Source organism: Dipodomys ordii, unplaced genomic scaffold (genome assembly GCF_000151885.1).
Source record: "Dipodomys ordii isolate 6190 unplaced genomic scaffold, Dord_2.0 Scaffold130, whole genome shotgun sequence".
In the NCBI taxonomy this organism is placed as follows: Eukaryota; Metazoa; Chordata; class Mammalia; order Rodentia; family Heteromyidae; genus Dipodomys; species Dipodomys ordii.
Window position 1 is genome coordinate 6,286,100 of NW_012267346.1, and position 23,008 is coordinate 6,309,107.

The following is a 23,008-nucleotide window of genomic DNA, read 5'->3' on the forward strand; positions in this document are numbered from 1 at the left end:
TTGTATCCATTATCTCATTTAATCTTCACAACTGCATGAAGTAAATAATATTGTAATGTCCGAACGTCTCCCTCCTCCAGCCCCAGCTAGTAAGTGGAGCAGCTCTTATTTGAGGCAGGAAGGGCTTTAGGATCCAGTTCTGAACCACTACTGGCAGCTGCTTCTCTCTTTGGGGAAAGTTCTGTTCAGGAATGGATTGAGCCTGGGGGAGTACCTACCTAACCTTGGTAACCCACAATTTTCTCATCGGCAAAAGGAGGAAGTGGTTCATGGAGACTCACAAGGTATTCTCGCCTAAAAGGCTGACATGCCCAGAGAGTGTTGCCATGTGTGTGACAGAGAAATAGCATGACAGATTTTTCTCACTCCAATGATATGTATTGGAATCCATTTCAAAAATGTTAAATAGTTCTAATCTCTAAAACAAGGTTTGGGGACACGTCCGGTAAGTCAATGGATTACTGACGCTGTATGTGAGTGTTCAAAGAACAGAATCCATATTTATGTGAAATGAAGACAACCTTGAAATATTGATCACATGTAAGAGATAGTGAGTAGCAGTCACAATTGATATGCATTGTTTCTAAATCTACCATTCTAATATTTACTTGGTTTGTTTTTAGTGCTGGGATTTGAACCCAGAGCCTTGAACACATGCAGGGCTGGGTAATGCCTAGTCCAGGACTGTATGAGGCCCTAAGAATCATCAGGTCTGGCCATATCAAGGCTATCACTGGTAGAACTTGAAATTCAATATAAGTAGGAGATATTTTTTCATAGCATCATAACATCAATACCACTAACATTACATACTAACTGGCCCTTGGCAATAACAGGTTCCCCACTCCTGAGTCATATAGGCAACCTTCTGCCACTGGCCTACACCCCCAGCCCTTGGCTTTTTGAGGCACAGTAGAGCCCTGTCTCAAATTCAGGATCATCTTGTCTCTGCTTTCCAAGTGTTAGAACATTTTAAATGTCACTGCTAAAACAAAGAAGTCAAGAGACTTCCAAATATTTGCAAAACTGTTAAAGATATGTTCTATTTATGCAAATTACATTTTTATACTAACATATCTGTATATGTGTGTGATGCTGAGCACGAACCCAGGTCTTCATGCATGTGAAGCACATGTTCAAACACAAAGTCATACTCCTAGCTCACATCCTAATAATTATTAATGAGGCTATATTTCTTAAAATAAGTCCCCACTATTAATAGGCCTGAAATGAGCTATGAGAATAGAAAATGTGGATAAATTATATGCAGAAATATCTTGCTTTCTAGAGTACATTTCTTTTTAAACTTGAATTTTAACCATTTCTCTTACTAACTTCCAATCTAAAGGTGAGGTAATAATTTAGCTGTCACTTGTAGTTGAACCATGACTATAATCTCTATTATATCTCCTTCCATACATGTCATTTTCTCTACCAAGCAGGTAAAGGAAGGTTAAACAATTATACCAGGAAATTCTGCAATTCTTTCTCATTTCTTACCCTAATAAACTTATTGAAACTATCAATATATTCAACATGTGCATGCATACGCACGCACACGCATACACGCACACGCGCGCGCACACACACACACAGATATCCAACTTTCTACATCCTAGGTAGATACAGAAACAAATCCATTTTTAAAAAGTCAAAGCCAGGTGCTACTTGGGAGGACTGTGGCTCAAAGAATTCACCAGTTGCATTCTCATCTCATAGATGGGAACAATTAGGTGCGCCTACCATCTCAAATGACAGAAATTGGGGCATAGGTGGGGGAGGTGGTCATGGTTCCAGGCCAGCCCAAACAGAAAGGTCTGTGAGACTCCATATCCACAGAGGAAAGCTGTTTGCACCTGTTATCCCAGAAACGATAGGAAGCCTAAAGTAGGTGGATCAGGTCTTAAGCAGGCACCCAAGCAAAAAGTGAAGTCTGATTTTTTAAAATAACCAGCAAAAAACAGGACTGGAGGCGTGGCCCAACAGTAGAGTGCCAGCTTTGTGAGATGCTCTGAGTTCAAACCCCATTCTACCAGAAAAAGAGAAAAAAAAATCAATCAATTTGATGGCATAATAAGGAAATACCATGAATCTGTGCCATATTTTGTCATGTGGACTTTAGCACTGGAGTGTGATGTCAACTTGTCTCATCTGAAAATGGCCTTCCCTATGAAACCCACACAGTGAAAATGGAAGAAAACAATTTGGGCCATCAATGAACAGTGAATTGTACAGCATAGTCTCTTTAAAACAGAAATTTACTTAAACTAAAACCAATTTAAAAAATCTTTAATACTAGTTCATAAATAATAAGAACGAGCAAAAAAGATCATCGCTAAAATGTAACTTCACCTTTTACCCACTGCTTAATTAACCAGGAGTATTTTTTTCTTTTAAAATTTATTCTGCAGCAGCTAAATATTTTTTTTAGCTGTAAACTGTAAAATTATTGGAATAGGCTTTAAATATGTTTCAAATAACTGACATTTCGTGTATATGTCTGTAAGTAAGTATTCCCACCGCAGAAATTCTGGAGAAGGAGCCTATTGGTAGAGCACTTAACTAGCATGTGTAAAGCCCTGGGTTCTGTAACTACAAAAACAAAACATTTTCTTCTCTTGAATGTTACCAACTAGGTACACTGGTAAAATGTACCATCAAAATCTTGACTACCACTACACATTTCCTGTAAAATAACTGGCCCCCAAACAAACAAACAAACCACAAAAGACCAGAATTGGCCCTCAGTCTTATTTCCATTAGTAAATGAGTATAGTACACACAGAGGCTTATTGATGCACAATTAGGTACTGAAACAGAGCATCCCCTTTTTATCATGTCAGGTGATATGCCAACACCCAACCACACAGCTAAGTGCATTCAGAGGTGTTGGAGGCGAAGTGACATGTGATGCTTTGGGTTAAAATACATGACTACCTTCATACACACAGCACCCAGTCTGTGTTCACAAGTGATAGAGTTCATAAGCACATTATATAAACACACATCCTTGAGTGTAGACAGACACCTTTCCTTATTATTGCAGCATTTAGAGAAAGTAATTGAAACAAGCTTTTGTGGTTAGGGAAGCAGGCCATTGGGATGTGATTCAGTCAGCAGAGGGGCAGACATTTAATAAATGTCTTGGCTGGCAACTCATGCTCTATTATACTAGTTGGGCAAGGTCTGCCTTTGGATCATCTGATTAATCTATTTGTATGCATAGGTCTTGGTGCCCTCGGCTTATTCAGTAATCACAGGAATCAAACACATGTCAGGTGTACCTCTCAGAAACGAATTTCCTTGCTAAAACTAAATGGAGCGGTATTGCTCCTCCCCCTCTGCCTCCTGCCCTGCTCCTGTTCCCCTCCTGGGGTGCCTCTCTCATACCGCACAGCCTCACATGCATTTTAATCAAAGAAAACTATAATTACTCTAGCAGGACTCTAATTCTGAAAAGACATTAGCCAAGACAATCACTTCATTACACGGCATTTCAGAAGCCCACAAAGAAAAGGATGGCTCCTAAGTAATATGTGTTCTTCCAAAGAGAACAAACTTGCCTGGTTGATAGGCAAATCTGCCTGCCCAAGCAGGTGGACATGTCCCAGAGGGACAGCCCGAGTTCCAGCCTGGCCAGCAGCGAATACATCCCCTGGAAAAATCTGCTGCCTAACAAACAAACAAGAACTTTTTCTGCGACCTTCAGCGTGGCCTTCTGGAGTCTGCTCCAGGAGCTGTTTGGGGGTTCTTGGGAAGGCCAGGCCGCCACACAGGCGCGTCCACATCTGCAGAGGCTTCAGCCTGATCCACGCCAGCTGTCTCTCATTCTGGGCTTCTTCCTCTGCCCATTGCAGCCTGGCTGGCACCGCTTTGCCAGCCAACTTCCTATCAGATTAGTGGTGGTGGGAACTCTTTGACTTGCAAGTGCCCAGCTCACCAGGAGGAAGGTTGGGCTGCATGCCCCGCCCCCCCACACCCAGCTCCCCACATTTTGCCATTAGGCACCTTTCCAAAAGAGACTAGCACCAAGCCAACTCCAAAAACCACAGCTACATTTTACTCTAAACAGGCATTTTCACGAACTCCACAAGTCCTTGAGGGGAGCGGGGTGGGGGGGGCGGTTGCTGGGCGCCACCACCCCCAATCAAATCAACCTCTCCAAAGTAAACCCACCTGAAGGGAAGAAGGTGGCACCCCGGTAACGCAGCCCAGAAAAAAAAAACCCTGTATCCCAACTAACTGCCTGGATGGAGAATCCGTTAAAGAGCCTCTGTTAATAGAAAACAAAAATCAAGTCTAACATTCCCTCCACCATCACCTCCAAAGGCTAATAATGTTGCTGTTCACACATCCCCTAACACCCCACCTTTCAAAGACAAATTCCAGACTTGTCCTGCTCCGTCACTTCGAACCCCCTGGGTTGGGTGAACCTCTACCTCCCCGGGTTCTGGCCACTAGCCGGGTTTGGCTCTGGATGGGTGGACGGTACCCTGCAAAGTGCCTGTCGGACGAGGGTCAGGCTCGGGTAGAGGGCAGACGTTCCCTCAGATCTCCAGGCTGCAGTCTCCGCTGGGGACCCCAAGTGAGGATCGGGGTTGGGGGAGGGGAGGGGGACCCGCCGAGCCGCCTTCGCGCCGACCCCCGCCACTCACCGTCCCGGGCGTCCTCCCCACGACTGCAGTTGCTGCAAATGTGTTTGATCTCCTTGCCTAGTTGACAGTGGATCACAAAGGACACGTTGCCGTTGTTGTTGGGGGCGGGCTCCTTCGGGGGGGGTTTCATTCTCAGCAAATAAAAAGCTTTCTTTTTGGATTTCTCGGCGCCTGGCACCGCGCCCTCCCTGCAGCGCGGCGAGCGGAGCGCAAACCTCCCCGGCTCCGCGGTGGCGCGCGTGGGATCCGCCATCGGGGCCCCGGGGCGCCCGGGGGCCAGCCGCTGCTTGGGTCCCCGCGCGCGCGCTGCCACTCGCGCCCCTCCGCCTTGCCTGCATGCCCCCCGCCCCGGCTCCGCCCCGCCCCGCCCCGACCGCGGGGCGGCCACGGCGAAGGCGCCCACGGAGGGGGAGGAGGGTCTCGACCTGGCCGACCTCGCGGTCCCTTGCCGACCTGGATCGCGAGGTCCGAAGAGGAGGAGGAGGAAGAGGAGGAGCCTCTCCGCTCGTACCTGAGCCTCTCCACCCGCACCTGTGCGGGGCTCGCCAGCGCACCGCCTCCCTGGGCAGCCCCACCCCTCCGAAAATCTCCGCACCAGCCCTTGGCGAGCCTGCGGGGTTGGAGACTAAGGCTTAAAAACGACCACCGCTCTTGAGCTCTGGGGCAGAATGCCAGTCTCTCCAGTCCTCCCGCCTTTCTTGGAGCTTCACCCTGCCAAATGAAAGCAAGATGTGCCACTCACAAGGCAGCGGCACCCCCCCCCTTCTCCAGCCCTTGGGGAGAAGCGCCTCTCAGACCAGATTTCCAATCCTCTGGTGGGTGAACCCCGCCATCCCTCGACTTGCCCTGGGGCAGATAACCTGTGACAGTACAAGGGACATTTCCAAACCTTCCCTGAAGGGAGGGGACCTTCACCAGGGTCATGAACATCCTCAGAAAAAAAACAGCAACTTGCAACTTTGTGATACCAGCGAAATTAGCGGATCTCTCCATAACACAACCAATAGGGCAGAAGCAAGCCAAAGACATCTACCAAGAACCGTGTCTGAAATAAGACACATCCATGGCTCAGGAATAAGAATAGCCACAAAGTTATGGAGCCTTGACTCGCTCTGCGTTTATCACACATCTAAAGAGCCACCCATCCGCAAAAGTACTATAAGACACACCTCTTAGAAAATTACCTTTTTTTAGCCAGCACAGACTTAGAAAAGACCCCTTATTATGTTCACCTCAAGTGCTCTTTTTGTTTTTGCTTCTAAAATAGAAATTTGGGGGCTCCAGCCCCAAGATCCTGGAATCTGTAGCTTTAACAAGCTCCCCAGGTGATTTTAATGCAAGGCATCAACAAAGAAAGGGAGCTCACAGCCAGCTGTGTCAGAATCCAAGCCTGTGCACTTTCTACCACTTTCCATCCCTCTCAGTCACAACTGTTAGTGCTTTTCTGGTCTACTAAAATAGTGCCCTCAAGAATGCATTATCCACCCATGGCTTGCTCCCAGAAACCTAGCTCTTCAAGAGGCTGGGCTCTGAGGGTGGTGGTTCGAAGCCAGCCCAGACAGGAAAGTCTGTAAGATTCTTATCTCCAAAAGGGGGAGGGGGAGGGGTGGGAGCTGTGGCTCAAGTGTTAAGAATACCAACTTTGAGCAAAAAACGTTAAGGGACAGAGCCTAGGGTCTGAGTTCAAGCCCCAGGACTGGCACAAAAAAAAGAAAAAGAAAACAATAGGAAGGAAAGAAAGGGGGGGGGAATGGAAAAAAATAAAATGCATTATCATTACCAGTGTTGATTTCCCAAAGCCCTGAGACAGGAACCGCCACAGAAGTTGGATCTTCGCTAGTCTCTTCAACTGCACAAGTTGTACGTACATGGACCTTCCAGGTTAAAGGGTTGACCATCCACTAGGGATGCTATCACAATATGCTTCCTAGCTCTCCAGCTCTACCATCCTGTCATCTACAAAAGCCTCTGGCCAAAAGGAACCCTGCTGAATTGTTGGTGGAAGTGTAAACTTGTTCAGCTACTTCGGAAAGCAGTATAGAGGTTCCTCAAAAGACTCCACATAGAGTTCCCCTGTGACCCAGCAATCCCACTTTGGGGCATTTACCCAAACAATCACAAACAAGGCTATACTAAAGCTACCAGCACAACTATGTTTATTGCAGCATTATTTACCATAGCTAAGATATGGAACCAACCCGGATGCCCCTCAGTAGAGAATGGATCAAGAAAAGAAAATGTGATAGATATATATATATATATATATATATGAATTCTATGCCTCCATCAGAAAGAATGACACCACTCCATTTGTTAGGAAATGGAAAGACTTGGAAAAAATTATACTAAATGAAGTAAGCCAGGCCCAAAGAAACATAGGTCCCATGGTTTCCCTTATTTTCAATAACTAGTATATGTGTAGGACAAGCAGAAAAGGTCAAAAGCTATGTACATATGACCAAATAAAATGATGTTTAGTGAAAGGAACCCCAAATAGGGGGGACATAAGTGTTTTTTTTTCTTTTTTGCTATTGTTTTTAATGTATCTAAAATGTACTATGTGATTTTTTTTGTTTCTTTTGTATGTTCTTCCCCCATGGTATAACCCCTGTTTTCACTGTATTTGAGTCTGGTGCCCTGCATCTTGTATATACATTTTTCTAATTTGGGGAGGGGAAGGGAAATAACAAAATGCTGAAACAAGGATACAGGATGACCCATTGTAATAATGAGATGTAGGAGATACTATGTTGAAAATGAACTTTACAACTTTGGTGGCGGGAGGGGGAAGATGGTAGGGGAAAATCAAAGGAGGAGGTAACAGTGCTTAATAGGAAATGTACTCATTACTTTACTCATGTAACTGTTAACCCCTCTGTATAGTATTTTTTTATTGCCCAAATTTTGAACTATTTTATTTCTTTTTTTTTCCCTTTGGCAATTATTTATTTATTTTTATTGTGAAAATACTGTACAGAGGGGTTACAATTACATGGGCAAGATAATGAGTACATTTCTTTTGTTTTGTTTTTGGGTCCAGTCATGGGGCCTGAACTCTGGGCCTGGGCACTGTCCCTCAGCTCTTCAGCTCAAGGCTAGCACTCTACCACTTGAGCCACAGCGCCTCTTCCGGTTTTTTCTTTTTGCTTATGTGGTGCTGAGGAATCGAACCCAGGGCCTCAGGCATGCAAGGCAAGCGCTCTACCACTGAGCCACCTTCCCAGCCCAATGATACATTTCTTATCAAGCATTGTAGCCTCCTCCTTTGTTTCCCCTTCCCATCCTCCCCCCCCCCGCCCCCTCCACCCAACCCTCCCCACTACCCCTCCCCCCTCCCCCTCTCGTACAGTATTTTTTACAATAAAAACATATAAAACAAAAAACAAAAGGCTCTGGCCAAGTCAATGTGGTCAGAGCTCCACTTTCATTTTGCCACTTGGGTTAGGGAAGTGAAGAGTCCAGACACCATTGTGTGACTTTAGCTGTGATGTCAGGGAAAAATGGAAGGCAAGAGTTAGAATTGGTACACTCTTTAATTGGATCTCAGGCCCTACCAAGGCTACCCTCTGACTTCAAGTAACTCGGTCCTTCCCACCTGAATTACTAGCCACAAGTAAAAGTCCTTTCAGCTGTTCCTCCCTGGGCCCTGGTATAATTATAAATTCTGTTTTAGAGAGCACAAAGGTCCCTTAGTAATCCTGGCTGGAAAGCACTTTTTGCTTTGTGTTTTATGTAAACATGTGTCATTGTTTTTCTAATCTTTAGGCCCCACCTCCAAACTACATCTTTTGTTATCCTACCCTGAAAAGTAAGAAAGGAGGGAGCCCCTGTGTGTACAGCACATGCCATCTTTTCCTGACTGTGTTTATAAAATTGCATGCCTTTTCTACTTTCCTCTCTGCCCCACAGGTTGGAACAGGAAGCCTGTATAAACCCCATATAAACCCCATCTGGCCTTATTGAAACAACTGAGCTGGTAGCAAGCTTTTATTCACTCCCTGAATACTAAGCCTGACCTAAGGGCTTTGCATTTCCCTATCTTAATTTGCCAAGTGTGGTTATGGTTGTAGCAGTAGACAACCAAACCATAGTCACCAGCTTGAACTTAGATATCAAAAAATATTCCTTGCAGGGTAGGGGGCTTTCATCTGAGTTAAGTGTGTAAAAAGGTCTGTGGTTTGCTTGGAAGACCTGTTTTCCTTGTAATCCATTTTACTAATCTCTCCTGGCTGGATTTGCAGCTCCTAAATAAGTGCTGACCAATATGGCATTCGCTTGCTATATGGAGCTATTTAGATATAAATTAATTAAAACTCAAATCAATTAAAGTTCCTCAGTTACACTAGCCATGTGGTCGATAGCTACGCATGGCTAGTGGCTACTATAATTATAGTAGAGCGTGTCCATCACAGAAAGTTACAATAAATCATGACGCTCTTAGAGGATATATAGATTTCAATGTCTCTGGCTGATTTCAGAGATGATTAGTTTCAAAAGCAGAGAAATAATTGTCTCCTATCACCGAAAGCAGTTGGAGAAAGGACCAGGATGTAAGGATCCCTAGTGCTGGTGGCAGTTTGGAAGGCAGTAGCTGTATCTGGTACCTGTAGACACCACTTTGCCTTAGGAAGAGAGAAGGACCAAAGTGCACACATATTGGCATTTTCCTATTTTTTTCAACTCTGGGTTCTATGTTTGTTAGGCAGGTGCTTTCTGACTTGAGCCACATCCCCAGCCCCAGGCATTTCCTCTTGACCCTACTCTGTGCACTGTGTGCTACCTCATGGAAGCCTGCTTCTGGTGCCCATTGCCATAGTGTCCTTATAGCTCTTGATGCCTAGATGTCTTTTAGAGAGCTGTATATATATATCCTCCTGAGTAAGAACAGAGGTTTGATTAATTGTAATTAGGACTCATGGGATTGTTGGCATTGATGCTCATTTCTCTGCATTGAGAGTGCAAGAAAATGGCTAACCTACATCAATGTATAAATATATATATATATATATATATATATTACAGATTATTTTCACCTTTCAAAGACAGGAAGAAACTATCAAAGGGAAGAGCAACCCATTCCATTCCAGTGCTCATAACTGGGTTTCTTAACACCAAGCTTATGGAATGTATATGGAATTTTAATCCAGACAATCTACACAGGAAACAGATGACCTCTGTGATCACTTTCAGTGTCATTCAGCTGGATGACAATCTCTCCATCTCTTCTTTAAAAATCAATTAACTTGTAGATTCCCTTCTTAAAAACCATTTTGGTGTTCTAAGTCTAAGGGTGCTCACTTAACCAAAGTGCTCAAAATAGATGCCAGGTACAAGAGCACTTATTAGAAGTGCACATCTAAAGTTCTGCCCCAGAATCTGCATTTTGACAAGGCTTCCATGTGACTTGGATACACAGTAAGGTTTGAGAAAGACACCCCCCCCTAGAAATTGGCCTCATTAATAGTTTATCAGTAGTATTGATGGTAATAGTATTAGTTGCCTACCAGAGAAAAACAGTTTGGCTCCAATGTCAACCATAGACAGGACTCCTCATCTCTTGGATCTTATAACTTAGTGAAAGAGAGGGACATGGAAGAATAACAGAACGAACACACAAGTGGAAACATCAAATTGTAATGAGGGACAGCTGTGGAGAAGAATGCATTTAATATGTGAGTGGGTGCTATGTGCAAAGGGAGTTTTGCAGGAGTTAATGAGAAAACAATGGAGGAGGAGCCTGGGAAAATGTGATCAGCAGCAGTTGGGGCAGGAGAGTAATGATGGTAGTGGTGGTGATGGCAGTACAGAGAAAACGTGAGAGGTCAGGTGAGAAGAAATTTTGGTGAGGCTAAGTAAAGGGCCAGCAGCCATTGGCTTGGAATCCCAGTTACACCAGCAAGGCACTAACTAAACACTGGGCTTTTCAGAAGACTCCATTATTAGGAGAAGGCAACCACAGCTCTGGACCCCAAATCTGAATGTGAGTAGCAGTATGTGATCTTTATCAAGCCCAGCATTTCTTAGATATTCAGGGAACACAGTCAAATGTGAAGGGTAGAAAGAAGAAATGCTCACAAAGTTCTTTAAATCTTATATAAAAAGGAAAATAGTAGAAAAACAGCATATAAAAATGAATGTAGGATAAAGATGGAACCATTTGAAGAAGTGTATTTTGATGAAAATCACTACACATACTTGATATAAGAAATGACTTTAAAAATCCTTTCTTCTTTCCTTAGTGATTTGGTTTTGTTTTCATTTTTGTCTTTTTTTTTTCAATTTAAATGCTAGTTATCCATTTAATTTTCTACTTGTTCCTGTGATGCCTTTTTCTTTCTTGGCTTCTGTGTAACAGGTATAAAAGTGCTCCAACCTTCAGAAAATTGCCCGAGTCAAATCTCAGGAAAAAGGTGAATGGACCCATATTTGGAAAAAGAATCTTTGCAGATGTAATTCAGGATGGATCTTGAGATGAGATTATTCTAGATTATCTAGGCAGGCCCTATGTTCAGTAGCAAGCACTTTTTTTTTGTCAGTCATGGGCCTGAACACTGGGCCTGGGCGCTATCCCTCAGCTCTTCAGCTCAAGGCTAGTGCTCGACCACTTAAGCCATAGCACCACTTCTGGCTTTTTCTACTTATGTGGTGCTGAGGAATTGAACCCAGGGCCTCATGCATGAAGGCAAGCACTCTACCACTGAGCCACCTTCCCAGCCCCCAGTAGCAAGCATTCTTATGAACGACACTCAAGTTAGACTCAGATAAGAGGGGAGGGGTAATGTAAAGATGGAGGTAAAGACTGGAGTGATGCAGACCTATGAATGCCAGCAGACACCAGAAGCTGAAAAAATACTAAAAATGAAATCTCCCTCAGAGCCCCTGAGGAATCACAGCTCACCTCTAACCAGGACTTCCAGTGTCTACAACTGTGACATAATAAAACTTTATTGTTTTAAACCAATTGTGGCAATTTATCATACCAGCCCTTGATAACAAAGACACTCCATGAGCACCAACAGTGTGTGATAATCTTAATACAAGAATAACAGCTATTTTCAGGCTTGATCTAAGTGTGCAGTGTGTTAAAATAAGAACTGTAAGCTCTAATCTATAATCTGAAAGCTAAGAACAAGGTTAATAATTACTTTCAAGTAGTAATGCACTGCTGTTCCTCTTGTTCATCACATGTGCACATGTGCACACATAGGTGTGCACATGTGCATGGCTGTGTGTATGTAGGGGGGATGCTTTAGAGTATTTTAAAAATTGTTTTGGCAGATGCAAGAATGAAAATGTGTCGTGGAATAGAGGTACACTGACATTAAGAGGAGATACAAATTTCAGGCTTCTGCATATTTAGTAAGTAGTTCTGACTCAATACCCACAGGATGTATGTTCTAAGACACCTACTGGCTATCTGAAGTCACATAATACCACGCCCTGTGCATGCCACTAAAGTTCTTACTGAGGAGGTTAGCAACTTCAGCGTATGACTTTTTTCTGTCCCTATTAAGTAAAGAACTTTTAACTTTTCACATAAAGGAGGCACTTTACAGCTCCTCTTTGGCGTATCCAAATTGCTAGCCTCATTATTTGTGCACTTTGGGACCATTACGAAGTAAAATAAGACTACTTAAACAAGAGTGCTTTGATACCAGGACAGTGTCGTTCTAATAACTAGATGTGTAGTAAATAAGAAAAGGATTGACATGATGGGTGAAAGGAAGAGTCATGTCTAGGGTAAGACAGTGTGTGTGAGGGTACAAGGTTTCATCTCACTGTTCAGAATGGCATATGATACAAAATGAACATTTACTTACAGAATTGTTGATTTAAAAAAATGTTAGACTGTGGTTGACCATGGGTAGCTGGCACTGGGGAAAAGGGAATACTATACAGTCCATTTATATTCTGTACAAGGAGATGTAATCAGCACTAGACGTTAGGAGCCAGAGAAAATTCTGTGTGCAATTCAGGCCTGTGTAAGTAGAGATCATATTGAGCCCTCATACATTGGACCAGCTGTATAGATTATTTGCGCCTGGCATCTCTTCTATAGGCTGAGTTATCTTTCAGATGCTTGCAAGTCTAATTATTAAATCCTTTGCATGTCATTCCTACAGATAAAGATTAGAAAGCAGCCATACAATGGGGGAGATTTAATTCTCTGACAAGTTAGCTTTTCCATCACACTATTTTTTCTTATGTTTTGGAAACTATAACAATGTTCTTCTTTGTTACTGTTTCTTAATCTAAACTGGCAAGTTTTGGGTGTAATCCAAGGGCAGATCTGTGGACAGCAGGTTTGTAAAAACAAATTTCACGTTTGCTTTTTGCAGCTGGAGTTCTTAAAAATACATGTAAGACAGGTAAATGGTATGAGCATATTTTTGGTATGTTTGTAGGGTATTTGGGTGATTTTTTAAGCAAATTTTTCCCCCTTAAAACTTTAGGTAGAAAGCAATTTTACCTGTAGGCTTATGATAATTCTGCTTAGTAAGGGATTGTTTCTGCAAAGAATTCTGCAAACATTTAGCAGAGAGCAGCATAAGGAGAAGGCACGAAAGTCATTTATACAAAACAGATGGATAGAGCACTGAGAGAGACCCTCCAAGGGTATCAGTCCTGTAGTTCCCTGACCGAGGTTATACTTTGGAAGTCTTCTTTATCTTTTTGAGTTATCTTGGAGGGGAAGAGGACTTGAACAACCTAGTTTTTGAGTCTAACTCAAAGGATCTTCCCCATAACAAGCTATGTTGTCAGAACAGATATTATTTTTGTGGCTGTGACAGAAGAAAAGAAAAGAAAAGAAAAGATCAGATCTGGTGGAAATTTTGGAAAGATCTTGTATCTGGAAGGTCAATGATCTTTAAACTCTACATTGCTACTATCCAAAAAAAAAAGCCTCTCATTCTCAATTTAAAAAATTGGGTGTTAGGTGTTGCTGATCATGTCTGAGGCAAAACAGAGGATAGATTGGGTTGAGGTTAAGAATTGTTCAAGTTAAAATATGAGAATGAGAATTGCAGTTCTCTCAAAGCATTTAGGTTTTTTTACATGTTGCTCCAAGTTATAAATCCTAATTTAAAAGCGATTTATAGCTATTATGTTTTATAAATGTAGCCTTATGGTTTTCCTTTGGGGAATGAGATCTCTCTCTCTCTCTCTCTTTCTCTCTGAGTGTGTGTGTGTGTGTGTGTGTGTGAGTGTATGTTTTCAGAGTGGGCACTTTTAGCTATTTATCTCATAGAAATGGAAGCATCAGAATATAGAGGTTTACTAAGTATATTTATATTGTGGTAAAACAAATTAATGAGTAGATCCACTAGTAAAGAAATGACTGAGCTTGGTGCTGGTGGTTCAAGCCTGTAATCCTAGATACTCAGGAGGCTAAGAGCTGAAGATCATGGTTCAGAGACAGCTGGGGCAGGAAAGTGTGAGACTCTTATCTCCAGTTAAATCACAGAAAAATGCAGAAGTGGTGCTGTGGCTCAAATTGTAGAGTACTAGTCTTAAGCAAAATGAGCTCACCGACAGGACTATGGCCCAGAATTCAAGCCTCCAGACCAGCAAAAACTGCAAATGATGTGATACATTATAGCATGATACCACTAAAACATGACTCAGACATAGTTAATGAAGTAATTTACATTATATATGTATATTTGTATATAGTTACATACAAATTATGTATGTATAAAAACACACATAATTTTTCATTTTTTTGAGACCAGGTTGGCTACCTAATTCAGGGTGGCCTTGAACTCCTGATATTCTGAGATTATAGGCATGTATCACCATGTTCATCTTCACAACGTACTGTCAAGTGAAAAACAAAGTTCAGAGTGTTGGCTATTACTATGACCTCATTTTAACCAAAGATACATTGTAGACAGCCATTTGGTTCCCCAGATATTTCCGATTCACAGCTTTCAGGTGTATGGTAGGACTGTAGTTTATACAAGCAGATAGATTTCTTCTCAGTGGACGGATCCAAGTAAGCAGTTCTGATGTAGGAGTGAAAAGCCAGTGTTCAAGACAGAAGCTGCTGCTTCTGCTTGGGTTCTAGAGTGATGCAGTGATGAACTGCTGTAGGTTGAATCTTGAGTGTCTTTCAAAGGCCTGCTTGTTCAAGGCTAGATTTCTAGTCTGTGGCACTATTGGAGGTGGCAAGACCTTTAAGAGGCAGAGCCTCATGAGAAGAAGTTAGGTCATTGTCCTCAATGGGGCAACAATGCTTGTTTCCTGGCCACCACATGGTGAGCAGCCTCCTTGGCCACATGCTCCTGTCATGATTATTATGCCAACATAGGCTCAATAAAATCAGGAACCCAACGGAACATGGACTGAAGTCTCCAAAACCAGGAGCCAAGAGAAGCCTTTTCCTCTATTAATTATCTCAGGTATTTGGTCACAGGAATGCAAAACTGACTAAAACATAAGCCACGAGAATGCTCACATGGTATAGAAATAAAGCTTATTGTTGTTTCAAGCTACTGAAATTTTGGAATTTTTACTGCAGCATAAATCTAGTCTATTGGAATAAATGCACTGAGAACAAATGTATTACATTATTTAACCATCAGATCAACTCCCTTTTATGATGGACCCTTAATTTTCATTTTGAACTTCAGGAAACAAAAACTCAATGAGATTACACATTACATCTCCTCCCCAACCCCTCCTGGTTTCACAAATTAGCTTTTTTTTTTTTTTTGACAAGCAGAAATCAGACCTAAAATACATTCAACAGCAAAGCATACCTTACCTTTCCCCAAATATCTTGCTGACATTCAGGGTGCTGGTAGGTAGTTTTTCATCCGAGGACCCTCAGCACTATTTTAGGACTGAAGCATATGGCATCATAAAACATGACCAAGAAAGGTTATCAGACAACAGGCTCAGGACACAGAAACCTTGGCTGCCACGCAGAGCTGAGCTGCTGGTGGTAAAGGGGGCAGGGATAAAAATAGAACCACAGTTTCTTATCTATCATCTATATTGGCAAATGGCTGCCCTCTCCATGTTTTAAATGGACTGCAGTTGTATATTCTCTGATGCGACCCTTTTTAGCCTGGGTTTATGTTTATGCGAGGAACACCTTGAGACATTTCGTAGAAGCTTAAGGCTGGAAAATGATAATTGATCTTTTGATACGATCACAACTATTTGTACAGGACAGACATAGGAACAAAAGGTAGAAGGATGATGTAACCATGGTCCTTTCTCCAAGTTTGAGAACTTCAGATAGATATAAAACACAATTGCCTGTGTGGGCAGCTACGTTTAGCAAGCTTTTGGAGGGTTAATATTTTATCCCAGGTATATAAAATTGTGACATGCAAATGACTTCTTCTGAATAAGATGCTTTAACCCACCAAGGGAAGCATTAAAATATGTACCAAGACTTGTGAAGTGAATGATCAAAGCAACATCTCTGCTCCTAACAGGTCAGGTTGTATATTCTTTCCAACACGAAAGTATCCTGGGAGCTGGTGAGCTTCCAAGACAATTTTTTTTTTTATAGCAGAGACACCATGCCAAAAAGTGATGACATTTATCTTTACACATTATATTTCAATAGAGCTTTTTCACTATGATGCATATGAGAGCCACAGAGATTATTATAACAATGCTTTTTAGCCACCTTACATATAAAGGAAGGGTCTGTAAAGATGAAAGTATATATTAAAAAGCTAAGAACAGAAAAATAAATTTATGCTAAATATATATATATATATACATTATATATATGAAAAAGGGAGAGAATGTATGAACGAAGGAGAATATATTCTAGAATCCTCCTCAGAAGATCTCAGGATGTAGCTCAATGGTGGAGAAATTTCTTTGCTTGTCAGAGGCTCCTAGGTTCAGTTCCTAGTACTGCCCAAACAAAATCATTCAGAAATAAACATTTCTCTGTTTCAAATCTTGTAATTTATTTAAAAAACTACACATTTTTCTTTGGCAGTAAGCAGGCAGAAACGCAGAAGAATTAAACATTGGCAAAAATAGCCAGATGTGGTGGTATACCCCTGCAGTCCCAGCTACTCAAGAGGCTGAGGTAGTAAAATCCCTCAAGCCTAGGAATTTGAGACCAGAGTGAGCAGCATAGCTGATCCCAACTGCAGTTTTTAAAAAGGAAGAAGAGAAAGAGGAAAGGATCAATACTTACAATATAAGTTATAGCTAAAAGTAAAATGTTCCCATGATCTATAGACATTGTCAACATGTTTTTGTATTTTACCAAGTCTAATGCATAGAAACTATTTAAAGGAAACCTTGGTGGAAAGTCCCTTTTCCAATCTCCCTTTTGGTAGTGCCCTTTCTGTTCCTTCCCCCAAATGGGCATAATGTCAGAGAAACCTAAAGCCTTCACTTATGATGCCTTGGTTTCTAGAAGGCAAATCATACCTTCATAGGTTTGCACACCCCAAAATCTGTCATACTTTTTCAAGGCCCTTATTGAATCTTAATTTTACTTAAAAAAAATAAAACACTAGTTTGCTTGCCAGAGAAAGGTAAAGACAATTCTGGGTAGCCTGATGAGCAGAAGTTCAAGTTCTCAGCTGTGCTGCCTAGCATGAATGTATGTGACTTACAAGCCATCGCTCACAAAGATTCCTTGCTAATGTTTAGGATCCGTTAGAGGACATATTAATACTCTTGGATTTGGGGTCTGCTAATTTTTTTAAAAAAATGGTTCATATTAATTCAACTGTGAGTTGTTGAGAGCATTTTACACATAGCTTTGAAACTATTGAATTCATTTAAAGTAAACTCCCCATGCAGGTGTTGATAACACGAGGCTTGGCAGACCGTGGCATATGATCAAACCATCACTGACTATGTTTTGGTGTTAAGCAAATCTTCCAGCAGAGACAGGCTTTGTCATTGATATCGTTGTGCTCTTAAGCTTGAGGGTCATGGAGGAGACACATGATAATCATAAAGAAATGCTGTCTGCATAAAATATTCCTCAAGTGTCTCTGAAGTCCTAGTAATAAGAGAGACATCTCCATCCACATGGGAGTATGAGACATAAAAAGACAACAGAGCTATTTTCCTGTGGAGATATGGCTATGATGGCTAACCAGAATGAAAAGTGCAAATGTAGATGGTAGCATTCTGCCTGGTGCGAAAGAAATTTAATGACTGAGCTAAAAACAGCAGCCATCTTTTGTCTTTACCTGAGACATAGATATTGTTTGCAAAATGAGATGAGCATTGTGTTTCTGTGCTCTCCAAAATGACCTTAGCTCACAGCTGTATGAAAGAAAGATGGATGACCCAACAAGGGAATGGCCCACTCACCTACAAATGTATAGTTTGGTGTTAATGGTAAATTTAGATATACTAGATATCACAAGAAGACTTCCCCAAATGAATGAGACCTGGATGATTAAAAGAGTCGACAAATCTTCCTCTTTAAATCCAAACTGGTTTGAATTCAAATTAATAGACCTATTGACACTAATCACAGGCCAGTATCAGCTAGACTGAAATCTCTGCCGCAGCTGCTGCGGCTGCTGGCCATATAAATGAGACAAATTCTTCATGGACATTCTACTCTACCTATGGCTCAAATGGGTCATGGAAGATTAGGAAACACAGAGGTTTCAGACACAAGTGACAAAAAGGGAAGGCCATACGCAAGACAGTCCCTTGCCTAAAGGGAGGGAAACAGCATTTCTCGGATTTCATTGCTTTGGCAGCATGAGGAATCAACTCCAGAGATGTTAGACAAATATTCTACCTCTGTTATACCTTCAGCCTGGTAGTCATTTTCAAGGTCCACCAATTTCTATTGAGAGGGAATGCTAGATCAAAAAAAGAAAGAAAGAAAGAAAGGAAAAGAAAAAGAGAGAATGTCTATTTATGGGAGATATTACATTCCAGGACATTACAAGGGAGCTTTGAGGAAGATTTGGTCCTGTTGATTGGCTGCTGTAAATGTGTGGGTGGGGGGAGCAATGATGCAAACTGATGAGAATGTAAAGTCACAATCTGAAATTTGACAATGCATTCTCAAACCATGACCTCATGTACAAAGTGTCCTCCTTATAGGGTCACCATTTCCTACCAGACACAAGATTGTGAACCTTCCATATGATTTCTGATCACTCCCTTTGAAACTTCTGTATGCAATGTTTCACCTAAGCCAAGCTCCAGTGGCTCATACCTGTGATCCTAGCTTCTTAGGAGGATCAAGGTTTGAAGCCAGCCTGGGTAGAAAAGTCCCTGAGATTTTTATCTCAAGTTACTGAGCAGAAAGCTGGTATAGTAAAGTATAGGTATAGCTCAAGAAATAAAGTATCAGCTGTGAGTGAAAGAAAAACAATACAAGAGAATGAGGCCTTAAGTTTGAGCCTCAGTACTGGGAAAGTAAAAACATAAGATAAAATACGAGGCCTTATTAATTCCTCTAATGATTTATGATGTTAGAAACCTTTCAAGTTGGGGATGGAATGAATAGGCACTTCCTCCTCATTCTTTGCAAAAGTGAATTAAAGTGACTTCTTTTCTTCTTAATTTTCATAATTAAAACACCACCAACATCATCTATAATGCCTTTAACACTGGCTGGCTGGATCACAATATGACTTCCATGAAATTTTCTTTTTTTTTCTTTTTTCTATTTTTGGGGGTCCATTTGTGGAGCCTGAACTCTGGGCCTGGGTGCTGTCCCTCAGCTCTTCAGCTCAAGGCTAGCGCTCTACCACTTGAGCCACAGCGCCACTTCCAGCTTTTTTCTTTTTGCTTATGTGGTGCTGAGGAATCCAACCCAGGGCCTCGAGCATACAAGGCAAGCGCTCTACCACTGAGCCACCTTCCCAGCCCCTTCCATGAAATTTTCTACCTCGGCCCTGACAGTCTGTCCCTGCTCTGACACAAACAGTCCTGAGCCAACTCAAGTCCACTTGAATCAACCAGAGAAAAACTTTGCCAGCCAAACAACCTTCATTGTTTGATTAAAATGAGGGGATTAAACTAGTAGATAATAGATCAGGCTTTCTTGAACAAGCAAGTCTTTGACTTTAACAGGTGTTAAACTGCAACTATTGAAAGTATATCTTGGAAAAGGAAGAAGCGAAAAGAAGCTTCAGTTTCCACAGAAGTGGAAACTTGGAATGTGCATCCTCCTCTAAAATATCAATCCTTGACCAAGGCCTCAAGACAGGCTGAATCTTCCTCTGTCTTTGCACCTTCAAAACACCTGGGACCTCCTGCCTTTATAGCTACATCTCCCAGGTGACTTAGCTCACTAGTGACACTGTGCCTTGACACGGCTTCCCAGCATGACATCTCATCTTTCCCAGAAGCCTCTGCTTCCTTCTCAGCATCCCAGCAGTAAAAATGCCATTTTGGTTGGGCATGGTAGCACACAGCTATAATATTATCTACTGAGGAGGCAATGATAGGAAGATGGTGTTGGTCTGAGGCCAGATGAGGCAAAAGTGTGAGACCTCCCATTTGTGCAAAACAAATGCTTCAGTGGTAAATAATTTGCTTAACAAGTCTGAGGCCCTGAGTTCAATCCTCAGTTCTGACACACAAAAAAGTTAAAGCAAATATTTTATGTCATAAGACTATACAATCTTTACTATATATTTTTAAAATGTGTTCTTCTATTTTCTTGAACAATTTGTATGTGACAAATTCCTATTCTAGGAATAGTTCCTAGAACACTAACATAAATCTTCCTAAGTGTTTATTATAACTCACCAGCCAAACCTTTCCTTCCTTCCTTCCTTCCTTCCTTCCTTCCTTCCTTCCTTCCTTCCTTCCTTCCTTCTTTCCTTCCTTCCTTGCTTCCTTGCTTGCTTGAACTCTGGGCCTGGGCGCTGTCCCTCAGCTCTTCAGCTCAAGGCGAGCACTCTACTACTTGAGCCACAGTGCCACTTCTGGTTTTCTGGTGGCTAATTGGAGATCAGAGTCTCACGGACTTTTCTTCCGGGTCTGGCTTTGAACCATGATCTTCAGATCTCAGCTTCCTGAGTAGCTAGGATTACAGGCGTGAGCCACCAGCCAAACCTTTTCTTTTTGAGGATTCAATTTCTTAGGAATTATAGAGGTACCACTCTTCCTATTGCTTCTGCAGTCTTCTTGGTGATTTATAATTTACCTAAAAAATTCTGTTTTACCCAAGTTTTCAAATTCACTTACATTCAGCTTATATTATTCTCTCACGATGTTTTAAAATTATATATTATCAATTCCCTTCTAATATTGTATTTATGCTGTCTCTTTTATTGTAAGTAATGAATCTTGCTAGACATGTGCTTATTTTATTAATGTTTTCAAAATGTTGGCTTTTTGTTTTTTACTATCATCATGTATTCCCTTTCCATTAAGTTAATCTCTAGTTCTTATTTTAGTATTTTATCTTTATTTTTTGGGATATAAATTTTATTATCTTTAAGTAGTGTGTAAAGGGATTTTAATTCAACGTGCCAGTTCAGGAGTACAGTGCATCTTTACCTGGGCCACCCTTCCATCATGCCCTCCCATTTCTCCCAACCCCACCCCCCCTCAAGTTACTCATTCCATTTGTGCATATGTACACTGAATATTAGGATTGCATTTGCCCACCATTCCCCTCTCCATTTGTCTGCCCCATTTTTCTTAAGTTGTCTGTGTGACTCCTTAACTTGACATTTTTTTCTAATAGAGTGATTAGCTATGTAAAGCATTTTCTCTTCTTATATGCACCACTGGCAAATCCAATGTATTTTGTATGTAGTTTAAAATTTCTTTATTTTTGATGTACTAATTTCGTAGTGTTCATATAATCCCAAACTTGATTTCATCAATACTTCATCAACCTACTGAATTTTAAAGAAAATGCTTTGTGTGATATTAATATTTTAAAACTTGTTGATTTTTTCTTTTGCGATTACCAGGGCTTGAAGTCAGGTCCTGTACCACTTGAGCCCAGCTTTTTGCTGGTTAGTTGGAGATTGAGTCTTTTATATTTCTTCCTGGGCTGGCTTTCAACTTCAATCTACTAGATCTCAGCTTCCGAGGTAGCTAAAAGTACATGTGTGAGCCACAGAGGCTCAACTTTATTTACTGTTTTATGATCTAACTTGTAATTTTTTAATTAAGTGATTTACAAAGGGGTTATAATTCCTTAAGTTGGGTTATGAGTTCAGTGCATATTGATCAATGTCATCCCTTCCTGCAATTAATCTTTAAATTGGATATATAAATAATATGTACTGTTTAATTATTGCCAAGTTACATCAATGAAAATATGTTATTTGAATGTGTATTAAGCTTGACTTATCAGTTACTAGAAAAATGTAATTAAAAAAACTCTACTTGAATTTTTTTCTAATTCTTAATGGCTATTTTTTCAATTATTTTTTAAAATTTAATTTTTGTTTATTTGGCATCAAGGAATTGAATCCAGGGCCTCATGCATGCTTGGCAAACACTCTTCCACTAACATACCTTCCCAGACCCACCACTTACACATTTTAGTAATCAATTTTTACTTGTAATTCTGATTTTTTTCTGCATTACATATTGAAAAATCTATTGTTACATTTTATATCCTCCTATGAACTATTTTTTATCATTAAGTATTAAGATAATCATTAAGTATTAATAGTGTAATGTTAAATATTGTTTTCATTAAGTAACAATTTTCCTTGTCTGATGATGCCATTATCTTTAAATTATGTGATAGTAATTTGCATGCTAATTTCCTTAGGCTAATATTTGTCTATTATGTTGATACATCATTTTCCCCCTGTCTTTGAGCAGGAAGATTGTAAGTAGTTAACAATTACAGTGACTCATTTGTATCATGCTATTTTTTTCTCTATTTGACTTTGATCCTTTTCATCTTTTTTTCCCTCCCCCCCCAATCCTTTTCATCTTTGATTGATGTAATTTTCTTAACACTTCCTGCCCTCTTCCTCCAGTGTAAAAGTTATATGTTTTGTTTCTGTTTACCATAATCATTAAAAATTTAACATATTTTGGTGTTAATATATCTAATTAATATGCTCTGAGCAACTCCAGAGGCCTCAAATGTGATCCTATTATGATAATCCCACTTTTAGTTTATAGTTTGTTTATAAATCCCCTCTTAAATTTTTACTTACCTTTTGCAAACAAATTACTTTGATTTTTTTTTTTTGGAGAGAGGGTTTTTCTATGTAATGCAACTTGTTTTTAAGTCCAGAATGGCAACTCATAATCCTGCCTCTGTCACCTGAGTGCTAGAATTGCAGTCAATTACTAGGAAACATTTACTCTTCCTATCTGTCTCTCGAATCCTTCTCTTCCCCTTATCGTTCACTCTTCTCCATAATCATACCAATTAATTCTTGTAGTAAGGG

General features: G+C 40.9%; 1 protein-coding gene across 2 annotated transcripts in view; it reads right to left on the bottom strand.

Moving 5' to 3' along the window:
- Positions 1 to 23,008, bottom strand: part of Phactr1 (phosphatase and actin regulator 1) — a 437,712-nt gene that overhangs the window by 200,967 nt on the left and 213,737 nt on the right. Inside the window, exon 1 of one of the 2 annotated variants that reach the window (XM_013030448.1) lies at positions 4,656 to 4,758. The exons of the other annotated variant lie outside the window; for it this stretch is intronic. The gene's annotated coding sequence lies outside the window, so the exon portion shown is untranslated. Of the gene's footprint in view, positions 1 to 4,655; positions 4,759 to 23,008 lie in introns of those variants that run through there. 2 annotated transcript variants of the gene reach the window in all.